At 43.3% G+C, this 15,825-nt stretch overlaps 1 protein-coding gene across 16 annotated transcripts in view; it reads right to left on the minus strand.

Moving 5' to 3' along the window:
- Positions 1–15,825, minus strand: part of HIVEP2 (HIVEP zinc finger 2) — a 142,244-nt gene that overhangs the window by 45,278 nt on the left and 81,141 nt on the right. For 13 of the 16 annotated variants that reach the window (XM_030498927.1, XM_030498937.1, XM_030498943.1 and 10 more), the window contains one exon: positions 7,382–7,479. The gene's annotated coding sequence lies outside the window, so the exon portion shown is untranslated. Of the gene's footprint in view, positions 1–2,240; positions 2,310–2,411; positions 3,300–7,381; positions 7,480–8,442; positions 11,024–15,825 lie in introns of those variants that run through there. The other 3 variants (XM_030498938.1, XM_030498942.1, XM_030498944.1) reach the window with 3 other exon arrangements.

A 15,825-nucleotide genomic window follows, 5' to 3' on the forward strand; every position in this document is an offset into this window, starting at 1 on the left:
TTTAGAATCTGTTTCACTAATGACATTGTCTTTTCAGTAGTTAGTAGACTTTTTCACACGGGTGATCACAATACAGCGTGAAACATGGAGAATTGTCAAGGTGCCCTGCCCACAGGAACTTCTTCGGCCGCAAGTTTTTGTACTGCCATTTGCCATGAGGTGAATGTGATGTGTATAATGGGCACATGAAACTTAATGGCAACTGAAACCATTTTAGCTCCGTTCAGCTTATCAAAGATCTTCATGGAGTAAGGTGACTTAAAGGGAAGTATTTCATTCAGAGATTTCCATGGGAAAACAAAACCAAAAAAATAAAAATAGTAATATGGAGATTTTCCAGTGGAAAACTTGTTCTTGTGGAAATTCCGCTTTCAATTGACAAATTGCTTTTATGGGAAATTCCTAAGCAGTTGTAGGCACAGCCCTCATGCTGAGAACTTTAAAAGCAGCTCATGTCTGTGCCAGAGCCCTCAGATTTCCCACATCAGATAAACAGCAAGAGCAGAGCCCTCATCTTTCCCTCGCTCCCATGCATACTCTGCAGCACACAAGCTGCCCCACTGCAGGCACAACAGTATATGGACTGCAGCGGCAACACACACGTGGTTACAGATGGGATGCTTGAAGGATTAATCTTTTAATGTCCCGAATCAAGATTAATTACATACGAGCTATCTGTAACTCTTACATACGAGCTGTCCCTAATGCTCTGATACTGGTAAAGCTGTCATTGACTTCAGCAACAGGTTTACGTGCTCTAGGGACTGCAGGCTTGAGAGAGTCTTAAACAAACTTCTCATAGAAGACCTGCACCAGGAAGACAGAACGTGGGGCTGACTTTTATGTGATTACGTGAATGGTCACAAATCATGGATGTAGCTCCATTGTTACTGCTTTACATTGGCTTAAATCCATCAATAAGAACTACACACTTCACAGCTAACATTAGAGAGAGTAAGAAAGACGAACATTTTTAGTGAGCTTACTAAGGGTCTTCTAAATTTGCAGGAGGAGCACTGAGTAAGCGTCTCCTTTACATAGTGATATTAGAAAAGTGTAAACCATTCATTATAATGCATCTTCTTTCTATCAACCACTTTAGCATGAATCATCATACTGAGTAAACAGGCTACAAATTGTATTTACGGCAGGGCTCAAAGTATCTCAGAAACTCAGAGGAACAAAAAAGCTATTAAAGTAGGCAGGTTTGTACAACTCCTCACAGTCCAGAAAGGTACTGAGCACCTAAATTGTCCACCTAAACATCTGCAGTGACTTACAGTATTTCTACACCAGCCCTGTATTTTCATCCTAATGCATTTTAAACACAAAATAAAACATAGATCCCTGTGAGCAAAGAAGTTAATTCTACTGATAGTGTGGGACTGCTTTTCACAACTTACTCTCAAGAGTAGTAGTTACCTCTTTCCCGCCTACCTTCTGTCCCATACAGCCTATCTAAAGAAGAGTGGATCCAGCATCCCCAAAGCTGTGCTGAGCTGGAGGAGCTCAAGCACAGCGGAGCTGTGGCGGGAGCGGGAGCCCCAAGGTGCCACTGAGGAAGCTGTCGGCAGCTGGCTGCCTGCCAGGCACTGGAGGCTATGAGGTGAAGGAGTGGACAAATGCCACTGCTCAGCTGCTATAGTGACCTTCAGCTATGCTGATCTGTGATGGGAATGTAGCCTCTGGCCATGCTCATGATTCTAAACTGCATGCTTGCTTGGCTATCTGTCACTGACACTACAGTCACAGGTATGATCGAGAGCTTGCACACATGCAAAGCCCATGTCTATATTGCACATGAGGTCAACGAGTTCCCGTCTACTACACAGTGGCCAGCCGGTTACAGCAGAGACGCTACTGCTGTAGCGTCTGCCCAGGGAGCGCAGCGACCACACGTGCTCACCACGGCGTGCTGCATGGCTGTGAAAATCATACACACCGAGATCGAACTGCAAGCAATGTGAACTTCAGACATCAGCTTAAAAACCCTGTGTCTCTCCACCTAGAGAAGTTATTCTTTTGGGACATCGCAGCAATAAAATACAATCACAGTGAAAAACTCATTGATACAAGGTTTTTTATTTTCAAGAAGGGCATTTATTTTCAGAGTCGGACACTTGAAGGAATACTCCACATGCTATAGCTTTTTCTAGTATATAACAGAGATAGTTCTACTACATTGAAACACACGTGATAAGAGAAGAGGGCCCACACTCTTCTCCATATTCTCTGCATACCTGTTTCTATCACACAGCTGCTCTCAAGTCTACAGTTTCCTGTGCAGTACAAACTGCATACCACTTCCCCTATGGAAAAAAAAAAAAAAAGAGCCTTGCTTGTTCTTAATTGACGATGGAAATACTGTCATATTTTCCACTAGCCAAGCTTGAAACCATTACTGAACCAACCTTCATTAATTTTCCAAAACATTTTGCAGAAATGTCAGGAAACAGCTGCACCAGAAATGATTAACTGTCCTTATCACTAGGGCTTCATTGGCCAACTTCAAATTGCATAGGTTTTCTTCTTTCAAAACTCTGCATTCAGTGATGGCTTTTGTTATTCTTCAGTTGACTGTCTCAATACATTACTTTCTCCTCAAAAGTATCTGATTACACAGGTTCAGCGGAGCACAGACATTTTACGACCAGTGGAAGAATTTGTACAGTTTGGAGCTGCATACTTCTAGGAAAAGATTGCTTCCTGCAGATTGCTCAGCTGTGTCTTTCTTGGATCAAATTCAATGAAATTCACAACTTGCAGTCAAATTGTATTTGCCAGTCAGACTGAATTCATTACTCTGACAAACTCTTGTTGCTGCATTTTCTTATTTCTTTCCTTTCCTGTCCTACTCTTTTCCTTTCCCTTTTTCTCCCCCCACACTCTCCCTCTCACCTCTCCTTTGAGCTATACCATGTGTCAAAACTTCTCATACAATGCCCTGTACATTTTCTGGCAAAAACAAGTGGAACAGTATACATCATCATTCCAAACATGCAAACGCTGAGATGCTAGAAGGCTTGGTACAAAGTAAGAGTGCAGCCATCTGGAGATAACTGCTAGCGTGGATCTGAGATTCCCAGCTGGCTGAGCCTTTGCAGCCTCAGAACTGTTTAGCAAAGCGTCCGTGAGCACGAGGCTCTGCTCACATGGATTTGCACTGGGCACTGGGTATTATGCAATTTTTCAAAAATGCAGATTCTTCAGATTTCTGATAAGAACATAGCAACAAAACGCAAGGTTCACAGGATTACTTTTAAAGACTGACATCATAGAATCATAGAATCAGAGAATGTTTGGGTTGGAAAGACCTTAAGATCATCTAGTTCCAACCCCCCTCCCATGGGCAGGGACACCTTACATTAGACCAGGTTGCTCAAAGACCCATCCAACCTGGCCTTGAACACTGCCAGGGATGGGGCAGCCACAGCTTCTCTGGGCAACCTGTGCCAGTGCCTCACCACCCTCATAACATTGTAACATTTCCTTCTTACAGCATGGCATGTTACAATAATTCTGCATATATGGATGGCACTATCAGCTTTAAAACTGCAATTGTTCGCTCTTGTCTTCATTAAAGCTGTAAGCCTTGAATCTTAGGGTTAGGTTATTTTCAGACAGAGGGAAATATAGATGTGAAGAAGTATATACACGTATTGGAAGTTATGTAAAATTAATCCATCAAGTGCGATTCAGTGTTAATACTGTTATGACCTCCCATCCCTACCAAAAGGTAAATTACTTGAAGAAACTATAGTCACATAAACAGAGGTTCATCTAGGTATTATTGCCCCTGCCTATGGCAGTGGGGTTGGAACTAAATGATCTTTAAGGTCCCTTTTGACCTAAACCATTCTGTGATTCAAAATGATTTGCATTTCTTGCTTTTTCAATAGGTCCCATTTACGTGCACTGCAGCACACAATCCACATGCAGCTCTGCTCAGAGCCAGCTGCCGAGGAGCTCACCCTGTCCCAGGGCAGCTCCTGCGTGCCCTTAGGGCCTCCAGCAGGTATACAGACATGCAGCCGGCAGATCTCAGCACAGCACACCCAGCATGGATCACATTGCTATTTAATTGGTGCAGTGCTGGCTACAAAACCCCCACATTTTTAAATTAGTCTACCACGATATTTGCTTAGATAGCAGAAATTGTAGTACACTATATTCTACTTAAAATACGCATAAATATATATGCGTTCTATTTACAAGACATGAAATACTGCCAGAAGTGTCCAGGGTTTTTAAGGATTCAATTTTACAACACGCAACGCTGAGTTTCTCTTTCACGTTATCCTTATCTGTCTCTGTTCTAGCTTGAAAGCAGCAGCTTGCGGTGCCAGAGGATTTCAAGGGCCGTGTCCTTCCAACACACGGCACGTCAATGTGCTGCCAGCTACCACACAGCCTGTGTGTCTGTGGCTGTGTGTGGCTGTGGGTGTGTGTACGGGGGAAAACCGAAGCGAAGTTGTTAGGTTTCATTAACCAAGCCCTGACTGGGGTTTCTGGGGGATGGAGTGCCGCTGCTGCCCGAGAGACAAGGGCCGCAAGCCGGCAGCTACGGCAGACACTGGCCCGCGGCCCCCCCCCCTCCACCGGCCGCCCCGCAGGCGCGCACCGGCAGAAGCGCGCACCGCTCCGCCGCCGGGCAGAAGCAGCGCAGCCTCGGCGGCGTTTCGTGCCCAGGGGCTGGGAAGGAGACTCGGAGCATCGGAGTCGCAGCGCCCGTTTCTGACGCCTCCGGATGTTTTCGAGTGTCTTTCTTCCCGCCCCCACGCTGTCAGGGTAGCAAATGAATCCGTTGTCTCACCACCCTGCCCGGCCACCTCTTGGACGTGGAGGAAGAAACATGTTTTTCCTCTCTCTGACTAATAGTGGGACAAGAAATGAGTGCTCTTGCTTCCCCCTGAGTTTCCACATCTTGAGCTTAAACTGCCGCAAAGACAGCCGCCTCCTGTTCACACCGTCAGCAACAAGCCGCAGTATCTGGGGGCAACGTTGTAACAAAAAGAGAGACCTTGAACTTTCTTTACCCTTTGCATAGTCATTTATATTTGGGCAAAGTGGGTAACAGCTCCTTTAACACTAGGGTAGTGGCATTTTATGCTCGCTCTGCATTCACTTTACCCAAGTATAAATAGCAAAAGGTTTCAGGCAGTAGAGAATCGGCACCAGTATCTTCAAAGCATTCTCAGTTAAAATAAAGCAGCTAGTCCTCCACACCACAGCTTGTGCAATCTCACTCTGCTGCAAGAATCATTCCCTGCAGGGCGCCTGGGACTGCTGGTTTGGCAGCATTGCGTGCCCTAGTCTTCAGAGAAAATGTGTCTTCCTACCACCCCATATCTAGTGGTGGAATCAGACTGAGAGCTTTCACCTGTAAAGTAGGCAGTGATAGGGTTCAGTTTCTTAATGGGAGCCTTTTATTAGCTCACACAGTGTATTTACTACCCTACCAGTATTAAGTGCTTGCCTTAATATCCTTAGTACACAAGGTAGCAGTACATATTATCATAGTTACAATAACTTTGGTCTGAACGATGTTAATTGAGAGCATCTATTCTAAAATCAAATTGTTCCAAACAAAAAAGTAAAGCATGCCATTACGTGGCTGACACACTACCAGGGAGAGTTCGCAGCGTATGAGAGAGCCACAGCAAGAAGGGCCCAATGCACAGAAGTACCATTAAGTTACACGCTAATGAAACCTGAAAAATTTATGCTAAAACCCCATTCGAGAGGATGGCCACCATGCTCTTGTGTACCAAAGTTCTCAGTTTTCCACTTAAATCCTGCCTGGTGAGTCAGTACGTGGCTAGGTTTTTGTACTGCAGGAGTAAGTATTCCATTACTCCTGCTTATAAATTTCACACGCTGTTAATGCTTCCCAAACCGGCAACAGAGCTCAGGGGTGCATGAGGACAGTTTGTTTTCATGCTGAACTTTCAACATAAATTCCACAGGACCTCTAGTGGGGATGATGCCTCCTTTTTTTGCTGACATGTTTGTTGGTAACACTCCTGCTGACAGCCATCAGTTTGCACCCCTCTCACCCACCCAGCTCTGATCCCAGGCTGCGTGGAAAAATCTCAGTCAGCTCTCCGACACTGCAGAGGGGAATGACTGCCATGTAGATAGGCAGCTTCCATTGCAGGGACTTGGGAGAGGAATCCATAAGAAGAGATACCCCATATAGCACCACCCTGACTGCAGAATATTTGGGACCAGCTCCAGGTTTGAGCCAAGGCTCAAGGGATAGCCCATCTCAATTTAACCCTCTCCATTCTTTCCTTCATATAAAGAATGAAACATAGGTCCAACACCATTTACATAGTTCTGAACAATCTCGGTGGTCCATCTCAAAATATGTTCCGCATTTTCTTTGAACACCTTCTCCTGTGGTCATGGTACCAAACGAGAATCTCCGGTGTCTTCCTTATATGCCTAGCTGCTATGGTTGCACATAAACATTGGATAATTAAAAACAAAATAAAATAGAAGGCCAATGAGAAGGATTAAACTTTTTCTTGTCGCTATTTCAAACAAGTCTCATTAAATTCTGAGGGCTAACAATTCCTGTACAGAGCAGATTAGAGGAGATTCTCAGGTCTCCTACAGCAACGAAAATAACTGTCCTGCAAACAGGCACAGTTTTTGAGACAAAGTCAACGTAAAACCTGTCCAACCTGCGATTACCACTCCAAATAAACATGAGTTGCTCAAAACAGAGCTTTTCTTGACAAGATAAACTGGCTTCTAAACTACCTACCCAATGCTATAGTTACTGCTGTTGGGGATCCACTAACTTTAAGGTATCTTGGGTGTCATTATACTACAGCATCAGTACCTTCATAATTGCAGTTTCTGTGTGCCCAAATGTTCAAGACCCAGAGGAAAAAATAAATTTCGAACCGTACTGTCAATGGTGCACTTGAAATGGCAAGATGGTCAAGAGAAATCACCAACTTACACTTTAGGACAATTTACAAATAGAACAAAAAACCCCAACAAAACATTTCAGATATCAAAACCCCATCCACCATTTCTTCTTGTATTTTTACAAGTACATTTTTCTGTTTATTTGGTTCAACAAGTACATTCCCTGAATGCTTGATGGAAGAACTGCATAGAGAAGGGAAAGGGGCAAACCAAGTATGTGGACAAAGCAAAGACAGCACCTTCAAATGAATAAAAGCATACCCTGTCCCAGAAGAGAAATGCTTCTGATTTCAGCAAGAGCTAACTTCAGTTGTAACAAAAGCACATGTAACCAGTATTTAAACAATAGTGACTTCCATGTTAACCCTTCTGAGAATGCAAAACTATTCACTCAGGCCCACTCCCTCAGTTCACTCAAACCCACTCTTTGTTCTCCTACCTGGCTGCTGCTGTCAAAGGTGCAAGTGAGTAATGGTTCCAGTCAAGGCAATTTGGTTCACTGCTCCAGCGAATATGGCTGTTGACTCTCTCTTCCACCTATTTGGAAAACAAACAGGAAAGATTTTTAAGGATTGTGGTCAATTCAGTCTGCTGTTTGATGTTATAACCTAATTGACATTATGGTGTTGCCTACATCAATATATGTAAAAACCTCGGAAATTCAGTCACAGTCCTTCATGCTGCTCAGGTCTTTTTTCCCTCAGAGTAATGTGGCATCAGCTATCATCAGCTGTCCTGTGGTATCCAATTTACCGTGGGCTAGAATACACATCAGTAACTAATATATTCTGCGGTGAAAACAATAGACATACAAGACCAAAAGGTACATACAATGATGTATTTTCAAACATGATATATACAACAAGCAGTGTAAATACACAAAGCATGTGGAAGTGGCTTTGTAGTCTGTTTACCCTTAGGGCTTGCAGTTTCAGGTGTTCTGCCTAATTTTGAAAACATCATGCCCAAATCAGAATTTAAGAACACTTTTTCGTAATTAAATGCAAATACTCTCCTGTTACTAAATCAGAGCAGTGCAATTGTCTTTCATTCTGCTTTTCTGTCTAGCACTATGCTTTAAAAGTGAGATCACCTCTAAAAATTCCCTTTTCATATGGTGCAAGTCTGTTTTAGAAAGTAAGTTATTAGTGTACACTGTGAAAATCACTCATACGCCTTACATCTCTCCTTATATGTGATGGTTCTCTGGGAAAGACCAGAAAAAAGGCACTTTCTATATACAAAAGACCTTCTGTAGGCATCTATACAGGAGCAGATGTACACCAGTGCGTCCGAGGCCCAGAGCACCAGGAAATGTTCATTAATGTGTCAAATGCATTAGACAGCTACAGGCTGCCCTATTTGCACCTGCAAGAGCGGAGTTCTGGAGGCTATTCTTAATCAGGCCATATAGACAATGCATCAAGAACTGGAAACTCATATCTAATATGCATATAATAGAGCTGAAATGCCTACCTCATTAACACCGAGACAACAAACCTTCAGTGATGCCCTAGCGACCACATGCTCGAAGGCTCTGGCTATTCTGATTCCACTGAAGAGCGGTATGAACGCACAGAAAACCTGTGCATTTTGCCCAGGGCACTTTCTTTCAGGTTTCCCTGTGTCCTTGAATGCCCACATGTGAGACGCCAGCCCAGGTGACATGACATGGAGGGGCTATGTGTGGGCATCCCAGGGCTGATGTGCAGCATCACAGGGGAGCACAGGGCTCCAGCAAGAAGTGCAGCTCGTGTTGCCCCTTCTCTTGCTCTTCGCCCTGGCCATGATGCTGAGCCCTGGGTGGCCACCATCTCAGGGCAGTTGGGTTACTGCAGCAGGAGAAGGTACCTGCCTCTCAAGGGTTTACAAGTGTCACAGCAGAGGAGCATGCCAGAGGACAGGAAAATCTCAAATGTAGCACACTAGATTTGCAGATCCGTGCTCACGGCCTGACCATACCAGCACTGAAGCCAACAGCAAACCTCCCTCTGCTGCCAGCAAGTGCAATTGCTGCCCATACTGCCCCATGCACAGGGCAAAACCTGTCCACCATGGGGTGGGTAACGCACAGCACTTCCACTGCTAGCAGGGTGCAGATGTGAGCTGCTGAAAAGAGGGTGCCAAAAGCTGAAGGATAACACAGGCCTGGAAGCAGTTAGTAATAAAGGGCATATGCTTACACTTTTTTTTTTCCCCCTGTAATGTTTGCTATCGGCAACAAAACCAAATAGCAAATGATAATGTGTTACTGATCGGCAATGTCAACAGTGGTCTATACAGGCATCTGAGTACATGAAACAACATATGATCTGGCTCCAGACCCCGACACTTTATCACATAAATATACAGCTTTCTAGGAAATGAGCTTGGTGTGGAGCCAGGAACCACATTAGAACCTTTGAGCAGACAGGGCCCAATACGGTTTTAATCTGTGGGTGAAACCTTGGCATGGCTGGACTCAAGGGCAAAATTCTGTTTTTAGCAGGACCAGTATTTCACTCACTACTTCTACAACTGGCCTAAGAAAAGTTCCAGTCAAAGAACAAAGCAAAAGCAATAGCAATAGAGAACTGACGAGTCCTTACTGTCCCATCCTTCAGTAGGAGCTAGGGGAGCTCTGGATTGCAGCATCCTCTCCCTGGTGTGGCATGGATACCTTCCAGACCTCAAGCAAGTCACCGGGTGCCTTCACAGGCCTAACTGGCTTTAGTGATGCTGGCTACACTTGCACACAGTCATTTTTAATTAACATGCATTGTGAATTGGTTTATCTAATCCTCAACCCAAAGACAAGGGTCTTTATTTCCATTTACAGTAAATCCTCTCTACAGCACGCTGGCAGGAGCAGAAGGGACTTTCATGAAAAGAGAATAAAGCCATAAGCAGAAGATGTCATTTATGAAACAAAATCACACTGCTGCTGCTCCAGCTTCATAAAGAGTATTTAAACTGAAATCCATGAGGAACATTATATTCCATTTTCCCTAATTTTCTTTTTTAGCTCTTAACTGATGGGAGCCGGCATCTTCCCTCTCTCTTTGGTAACCTTGTTGTCTTCCACAGCATTTCTCAAAGGATACCTTAGCATCTGATCCAAGTGCGAAAGACTCTCCCTGATTTCAGTGAAGACTGGATCAGTTTCTGAGTCTTTAAGAAGTTACTTAATCACTACTTAATCACTACTTTTTTGCCTACTATTAGGCAAATACTATCCAGAGCAATTCTACGATTTTGTCCAGGCAGTACTACTGCATCTCCTTACTAACCTACCATCTTACAGCAGCACTGGTGCTAGCAAACAGGACGTGGTCTGAAGGAATAGCCAAGCTACAGAGTCCCTAACAACCCCAAATAATGCATGTGTCATCAAACAGGATTTTACTGCCAATTAAAGCTCCCAGAGGCATTGTAGTGATACTAAAACCAGGAACTTCTAATTTGTTTTTATCACCGCGTTAGTAAAAATATGTGCAATCCTTGGCTCTTTGGCAGCAAAAGAAAACGAGCGTGCCTTCAGCAACTGCCCACCAAAGACAGAATGCAATGCAACCACCACTGCTGAGCAACTGCTGGTATTTGGTCATATCAGGTCATGGCTCTCCTCATTTGCTGCACTTTTTTGACAGCCATGGAGTCTAAGATTAAACAAGCACATCAGAAGGGAAGTGAGAGTATGAGGAGCATGGCACGCTTTACTGCTTGGAAGAGTTTTTTTTCAATTTGAACTTTGTATCTCAGGCACCCAGGGATTAGCCTTTTACACGGGACCTGGAAACACACAGGCAGAAGTGCTCTGATAATGACTCTTACACCATCTGCTTTTGAAAGACTGCTAGCTTCTCCCTTGGCAACTCCCGTAATCATTTTGTAATCGTAAAACTACACCTTCAGTGGTGAAACAAAAATGTAGCAATAGGCATCGGCATCATCTGACCATAAAGATTAATTCATTTCATGGATCAACAAGAAGGACTTTGTTTTATGTTACTTCCTATATACCTGTTACACCAACACTGTAAGGTCACTTGGGAGTAGGGAAGTGATAGGGAGATTCCTGTGCCCTGTACAAGGTAAAAAACATCAGAAATCTCATGTGTATTTTAATGAGAAATCGAAGTTTAAAGAAAGCAATGGGATAGTATTTATTTTACTGCTAATTAGCTAACTGGCTTCCAGCGGATAGCATTCCAGCACAGACTGAACCTTACCATGGTTTGGGAATTTATCTAAAGCCTCAGTTTGCCCAGGTATATAAGAAACCCCAGTGCCATTCAAATTACAGCTAGGATCCAGGATTGTATAGGATAATTAGTACTGAAGAGGAGCCAGGCAACACAGGTAGAAAGATGTGCACGCTTCTGCAGCGTACCACCCAGGGGCTTGAATTTACGCAAATCTCCCACTTCTCCATGGGTTCAAATCCCCCTTTATCAATGTTTTCTTACTAAATACAATGGATTGACCATGCAAGCTTCTGCACTGTAGTATTTAGAGACTGTGAATCCAGTCTGTGTGGATTTCTAATGCTCTCTTTGTCCCCTTTCTCCCTTCCAAACACAGAAAGTCTGGAGAACTCTGTGAATTATAGTCTATAATTGGAGAAGTAAGAAGTCTAAAATTTGCTTGATTGCAGCTATGATGCATTAAGCTCCAGGCATCAATCTCAATCTCAGTACTTTTTCTCTGAATGGGCAATATTTTACAGTTATGACTTTCTAAACAAAGCACAATTTATTATACACACAATTTGATAGCTATAGCAGCTAAGACTAGAAGCAAAAATGTCTTCCTACTTGAGGAAGGTAAAAGCAATGTCATACTTTAAATTGACTTCATATGATCAATGGCAGAACACAACCATCTGAGAAATGACATTTATGTCCTGATCAAATGCAATCATACCATATGCAATTGAATTTGGAAAAAGTGGAAAAAAATTGTTCCCATTACTTTACTCGTGTTCTTAATGTGTTCACACAAATCATCTGTGAACAGAGGAATTAAAATACTTACAGTGCCTCTACCTTTGCCCTCTTCATTCCAGGTCATTCTGGCAGCTCTCAATACTGCAGAAATATGTTTTCCTACAAGCAGCTTGATGAAATTAATGGATTAAATCTTGAACTACATCAAAAGTTAAAGGGATATAATTTATTTTTTTTAGTCAAATGTATCTACGCTGTGAAAATTTTTGTCTTCATTACTAAAACAGAAAGACACTTGGAGCCTAATTTATTTTTCCAGGTTTCATGCTTTTTTTGTTTTCCACATTTTTCTCAATAGGAGTATGAGAGCCCATTTAAGTTTTATTTATTAGCAGCTATTTTACATTTGTGCATCCTGCATGCTAGCACCACATTGCAGATCTGGATGTAAAGAGCACCAAGGTAACTTTGTAAAATTTTAACTTGTTGAAACTTATAAAAGTGTGAATTAATATGCATACATGCACGTGTGTACATACATAAATATATGTATGTATATATGCACACGTGTGTATGCATATGTGCATATGTATACACATAATATAAATAAAAATAGCCATATTTACCAACACATGCGTGTTAGTAGATCCGGTTTTATTGTCTCAGGCTCTGCAGAAAGTTAGCAATCAGAACAAAATTTACGTAAAAGATGTGTCATGCCAAATGACTTTTGGAACATCACCTGTGATCTTTGTTTGTTTACTTTACACATAGGTGATTCACTTCATTAAAATCAAGTACATAATTTCTTCTTTGGATCCTCCCTACATTATTTCCTTTATCCCAGAGCCCACTCTGCACCGGAGCTTATTTTGCTGCCACCGCTAGAACTATGATTTTGGGTTACTTTTTTTTCACTTTAGCCAGGAGCTAAAGAAGCAAAAGTACATCCCCCTAAGTATAGGGCCATAACCTCACTGCAAATAACAGTTTAGACACTGCCAACTGAGATCAGTGCCCTCACTAACCAGGTTTGATGCTTTTAGACAATGGTCAGGCTGACAATTGACACAGTGTCCATATACACACATTGCTCAACCCATTTGCCTAGCCTGCGGTTGCCAAGAGAAGAGGGCTGTTTGTGCAGGCAGCTGGCAGCAAGATGAGAGAACATCTGGCCATCCTCTGAGAGTGGGCAGAGAAGGCAAAAACATCAGGTCTCAGCCAAACCCAAGATACGATTCCAGGTAAAGCTCATGCTCTACGCGATCCAGCAAAATCACCACGAGGAAACTCCTACACCAAGTGTCTTGGCTTTCCTTCCCTCTTTGAATGACTATCCTGCTGTGCACTGGGAAAAACCAAAACAGCCAGGCGCACAGTGAAGAAACTGAGGCAGAGTCACTCGCAGCTGCCAAGCAGGCAGGCTGCAATGCGGCAGGTGTCCTACAAGCCCATGACGTTCACTTGAGCTGTCAGAATTATCTACATCTCCATGGAAAAACTGCCACAAGTCCAAGCTCATGGCAGAGAAATGGCAGCAGCACAGGACAATCTCAGTGGTAGATGAAAGCTAACTTGCCCCTGAGAAGCTGTGTCCTGGGTTCAGCTATAGCAGTCATTTTTCTCCTTCTTAGTAGCTGGTGCAGTGCTGTGTTTTTTAACTTTCAGCCTGGGAACAACGCTGATAACACTGATGTTCTCAGTTGTTGCTAAGTAATGTTTATTCCAACCAAGGACTTTCTCAGTCTCATGCTTTGCCAGGGAGGAGGGGAAGCCGGGAGGAAGCAGAGACAGGACACCTGACCCAAACTGGCCAAAGGGGTATTCCATACCACAGCACGTCATGCCCAGTATATAAACCGGGGGGAGTTACCCGGAAGGCCCAGATCACTGCTCGGGTCGGGCTGGGTATCGGTCGGCGGGTGGTGAGCAATTGTATCCTCTCCCCTTGTTATTTCACTAATCATTATTATCACTGGTGGTAGCAGTAGTGGTTTTGTGTTATACCTTAGTTGTGGGACTGCTCTTATCTCAACCCGTGGGAGTTACATTCTTCCGATTCTCCTCCCCATCCCTCCGGGAGCGGGGGGGAGGAAGGGGGGGAGTGAGCGAGCGGCTGTGTGGTTCTGAGTTACCGGCTGGGCTCAAACCACAACAAGCTGGCAACTAGTCAGATGTGCAGGACACCAGGAGGGAAGTGTGATGCCTGTGAACAACAATCTAAGGACTTGGTGTCTGTTTACAGAGTTTTGGTTATTGTTACCTGCAAAATCTAAGCCAATGTTCTCTATAAAATAAAACTACGACCTCAGTGAGACTGGCATTAAGTCAAAGCACAGACTTTATTCAAGGCACTCTGGGTTTATATCAGATAAGCTGAGATCAGTCTATTGATGCTATGCTCCTGCTTGAAGAGACAGCTTGTACAGCATGGGATACGCTACTGTCATTTCAGGTCGGCAGCTACAACGAAGCCCCATCACTGGTAGCTGATTGTCTTAAAAATCTGGATGGGCCACCAAAACACCTCTGAACACACACCTCATTAGCACTTTTGCTGGGTGCTGTGTGACTCCTTTACAAAGAGGTAAGTGTCCTACCTCACTATCCCTTTATTATTGCCACATCTAGAAACGGACTGTTTAAAGTGTCTTCCTTCCCAGCACCTCCACACTGGTCCTCCACGTCTAAAGACACACAAGAAAAGCAGCAGTGGAGTCTTTGGTCCTCTTCAGTGAGGCAAGATCCCTCTGCACTGATGTCACTCTGCTCTTGGTGTATGCTCAGTAAGTCAGTGTCATGAGCGTGGGTCCTACCCATACATGGCAGGCTGGAGGAGGAATGACCTCAAACTGCACTTCTAATCCAGGGGGCGTTGCCAAAACACAGTGTTTGAGTTTGATGCATGAAGCGCAGAGATATTTTCAGCTCCTGAATCACACTTCTGGCTCCACAGCTAACTTGAACTTCTCCTTAGTTTTGTTCACAATTTTTCATCTTCTGCAATCACCACAGACTCTCCCAAAAATCAAGTGAGCTGGTATGTTAAAGAAAATAACCCCAAATGGTCATAAAAATAAGATACTTTAAAAATCACTTTTATTTTAATACCTTCTATTTTATTCTCTTGCATGTGTGGAGGAGTGGAGTTAAACAAATTACTAATAGATAAGTGGTGCATCACAAATGTCTGGTTTCTTTATTTCATGGTCTAAATATATGCTATTAAATGCTGCCAATGAATGTTTTCTAGTGATTTTGGTGTCCAACACAAGAACGAAACAGTCAGAAAATGAGGCAATGCAAACAGTTAGCCTGGATACAGCTATAGGAGAGCTTTTAGCTGTATATTCCTATAGCTGAAGCAAAAATATTTTGCTGTAGTGGTCCCATGAAATCATACTGACTTGACCACAATTCACAACCATAATTTGAAACTGGCAGTAATGAGAAAGCAAAACCTCACCTTACATTACAAAGCGAATAATTTTTTATCGGCATATCCTGCCAATTACAACTGCATCACCTCTGTCACTGCAGCCTGAATCTGCTCTCGCTGGATTCAACAGGAAAGCTCCAGCAGACAAATTATGCAGCCTCAGCCACAGCTAAGCAAGTCATTTAAGCATATGCTTAATTCTTTCTCTCATCAGCTAAGCCAATTCAGCAAAGCAAAGTGTGTGCTCAAGTCAGAAGTGAATAGGGAACATGCATCTTTCTGAACAGGGGTTTTTCACAGATTGAGGATGTTGCACAAAACTTCCCTTGATTTCCTTTAGAGCTCATCATGCTCAAGAGGGTAGAATTCAGCTGTTAATCAAACTGCCACTTATGCATGTAAACTAGTATTTGTAACTTATCCATAGACTGGTTACTCAAAAACAAATTAAAAAAAAAAAAAAAGGCATGGGACATATCTTTGGAGTGGACACAGACATACACACTACTCACG

The sequence above is a fragment of the Strigops habroptila genome, chromosome 10, assembly GCF_004027225.2.
Source record: "Strigops habroptila isolate Jane chromosome 10, bStrHab1.2.pri, whole genome shotgun sequence".
Classification (NCBI taxonomy): Eukaryota; Metazoa; Chordata; class Aves; order Psittaciformes; family Psittacidae; genus Strigops; species Strigops habroptila.